Source organism: Bos grunniens, chromosome 10, assembly GCF_055505025.1.
Source record: "Bos grunniens cultivar Pamir isolate PY7600 chromosome 10, Bosgru_T2T1.0, whole genome shotgun sequence".
In the NCBI taxonomy this organism is placed as follows: domain Eukaryota; kingdom Metazoa; phylum Chordata; class Mammalia; order Artiodactyla; family Bovidae; genus Bos; species Bos grunniens.
Genome location: NC_141174.1, coordinates 43,537,961 through 43,541,576, shown reverse-complemented (window position 1 = coordinate 43,541,576; position 3,616 = coordinate 43,537,961). Strand labels below are relative to the sequence as shown.

Below are 3,616 nucleotides of genomic sequence, written 5' to 3'. Positions count from 1 at the left end.
GTGTAAATATAACTCATAGGCACTGAGAAACCAAAAAACTCATGTGATTTACTTTATTGTGATGGTCTGGAACCAAATCTGCAATATCTCCAAGGTAGGCCTCGGACTACCACTGGTAGTCTTTGGGACAGTAAAGAAACTAGCTTGATAAAAAGAAAAAGAAGTCAACAGTGCCTGCTATATGCCAGGGATGATGCTAAGTATTTTCACATGCTATCATCCTTGTCCACAAGCCTGCTCAAACCCAGGGTTGGATAGGGCCTAGACACTCTGTAGCATCATTCTCAGAGGAGTCTCAAGATGAAAGCAATATTTGAAGACGATCACAATGAAAGTCAGGCAAGATAGTCGGGGCAGACAGGAAAGGTTAAATTCAAAGAGGGCAATAAGACTCAGTCATCTTAAGGAAATATGGTAGAGTCGTTTGAGTTGAAGTCCTTACTTGTGAAGATAAAGGTTAAAATGCAAAAGAGGTTCCTTTCCAGGAGGACAAGCAATTTGCACTAAAGAATGAAGAAAGTTTGGCTTTGCAGACACTATCACCTCCCAGCCAGTCAACTCCGCTGTTTTCTTTGATAACGCTGTGCATGGTAAGCCCTTGGACCATGTCTTTTTCAAGCTGTTTGTAGACAAAGTTGCAAAGACAGCAGAAAACTTTCATACTCTGAGCACTGGGGAGAAAGGACTTCATTAAAAAGGTTCCTGCTTTCACAGATTGTGAAAAGATTGTGAATGATTGTGGGCTTTATGTGCCAGGTGGTGACTTCACACACTATAATGGCACTAATGGCAAATCCATCTGTGGGGAGAGATATGATGATGAGAGTCTCATCCCGAAGCACATGGGTCCTAGCATCTTGTCCATGGCAAATGCTGGATCTGACACAAACTGTTCCCAGTTTGCACTGTCAAGACTGAATGGTTGGATGGCAAAGCTGTGGTCTTTGGCAAGGCAGAAGAGGACATGAATATCATGGAAGCCATGGAGTGCTATGGTCCAGGAATGGCAGAACCACCAAGAAGCTCTTTAATGCTGACTGTGGACAACTCGGCCTTCCCAGGTGGCACTAGTGGTAAAGAACTCACCAGCCAGTGCAGAGACATAAGAGACGCAGGTTTGATCTCTGTGTTGGGAATATCCCCTGGAAGAGGGCACGGCAACCCACTCCAGTATTCTTGCCTGGGAAATCCTATGAACAGAGGAGCCTGGCGGGCTACAGTCCATGGGGTCACAAAGAGTCACACACGACTGAAGTGACTTAACATGCATGCACGAATGAACAACTCCGATAAATGACTCGTGTTTTAGCTTCTGTACCATTCCTTCTGTAGCTCAGGAGTGTACCCCACCAACTTCATCTCTTCACTCCATCCTATAATCTCTGTGCTATTTGAAAATACTCAACATCTATTCATGTGCTGCAGCTTTTTGGGTTCTATAGTTTCCTTATTTCCCTCCTAGTCTAGTTGGATTGCAGAATTAAGTTTAGGATTATGAAATAAAAACTAAATCAGAAAAATGAAGATAAAGTTTTGAGCCTGGAGTACTTACAAAAGGCGGTACCTTGCTAAAGATAAAAAAGTTGGGGAGGGGAAAAGCAAAATGAGTTTCATTTGAAGAGCTCAAGGGGAAGAGGGATACCTGAGTACTTCCTTCTAGATCTTGTGCACATGTATACAGATGGCAGAAGGATGGAAAAATCAGGTTTTAGTACATGTGAAAAACTAAATATCTAAATTTAAATCAAGGTATGGGCTTCAGTTCTTTACTAAATAATACCTCGTGCTGTGTGCTAAGTCACTTCAGTAGTGTCTAACTCATTGCGACCCCATGGACTGTAGCCCTCCAGGTTCCTCTGTTCATGGGATTTTCCAGGCAAGAATATTGGAGTGGGTTGCCATGCCCACCTCCAGGGGATCTCCCCAGCTCATGGATCAAACTCGCATTTCTTCTGTCTCCTGCATTGGCAGGTGGGTTCTTTACCACTAGCGCTACCCGGGAAGTCCCAAATAATACCTTACCCCAGCTATTAATTTTCTGCTGCCAGAGAGATGTGTTAGCCAGGGGAAAAGGCAGCTCTCACCTTTTCATCCTACTGAAAGCCTTCTCAATAGGTTAGGCAGGGGCATTTTTGAGTTTATGCCCTTAAATAATCTGTAGGTATTCTCTCACTCTTACTTGAAATTCTCAGTTTCTCATTTTTTGGTTTTCCAACTCTTAAGGTTCAAGCATCTAATATTTTTTAAAAAGAATCAAATATGTTATAGCTTCTCTGGTGACTCAGTATATTCTTGCTAGGTCAAAGTTCAGCTCTCTGGATAAAACTGGAGTTTGTGCTCTTACTCTGTCATCTTAGGTTTTTCTGGCCCAGAGTTGCAGAAATCCAGGGGCAGGGAAAGTACACCATGGAGTTAAAAGTCTACCCCACATGACCCACTCTGTAGGCTAGTCAGATGGGGTTATTTTAAGCATAGGTAAGTCTAGATTTGCCTAAGTATGGTGATTTTTATTTGCAGGATGGGTAGGTGATGGAGAATAAAGGGAATGTAAATACCCAGATCCCACATAAGGCCTTTCTTTGATTCAAGTCTTGCTTTAACCATGAGTGCTTATAAAATCTGGTCTCTTTCCTCCACACACTTTATGATGGGGCTTTTAAACTGTGTCACACTCTATATTATGTATTCTTAAAGGTCCACTGTTAATAACTGGTTTGGAATTAGGGAGCTGTCCCAAGCTCCCTTAGATTGCAAACTTGGTATGTTCTTACTAAGAGAAAGGAGAAAGCAAGGGGCGGCTGGCCAGGCTACTCCGTTCCTATCTTGTACCTTGTCCATTTCCTGAACTGTGTAGGTGCTGCTTCCGACTGAGGGTGGAGTGGGGATATGTTAGGCGGGAGGAGAGAGGTAATTGTGTTAGGATTAAGACCTCCATCCCCACCAGCTTTACTGAAATCTAACTGATATATAACATTAAGTTTAAGGCACACATGATGATTGACATAAGTTTATATTGCAAAGTGTTTTCCACAGTAAGTTTAGTCAACACATCCATCACCTTACAGTTACCATTTTTTTTCCTGCCTCGAGAACTTTTAAGATTTATTCTCTTAGTAACTTTCAACTATACAGTACAGAATTAACCATAGTCACAATTCTGTACATTAGATCCCCAGAACTCATCTATCTTATAACTGAAGGATGCACACTTGAACACCTTTACCCATTCTTCTCTCTTTCACCACACCCCTGCCCCTCAGTACACCCCTGGCAATTGCAAATCTACTCTAAGAGTTTGGTATTTATGTATGTATTTGTTTGTTTGGCTGCACCGGGTCTTAGTTGCAGCCTGTGGGATCTAGTTTCCTGATCAGGGATCGAACCTGGGCCCCCTGTGTTGAGTCTTAGCCAAGGGACCACCAGGGAAGTCCCTGAGTTTGGTTATTTTAGATTCCAAATATTAAGTGAGATTATACGGATTTTGTCTTTATCTGACTTATTTCACTTAGCATAATGCTCTCAAGGTTAGCATAAAGTCCTCAAGGTTGAGCTCTTAATTTATGTTCTGAAAGTGAGATGAGGATATCAGCTTGGCATCTTGAACAGTAACTGACAC

The 3,616-nt window shown here is 42.3% G+C and overlaps 1 pseudogene; it reads left to right on the top strand.

Annotated features, from left to right (window-relative positions):
* Positions 1-300: 300 nt before the first annotated feature.
* On the top strand, positions 301-1,071 carry LOC147364422 (peptidyl-prolyl cis-trans isomerase A pseudogene; annotated as a pseudogene).
* Positions 1,072-3,616: the final 2,545 nt, after the last annotated feature.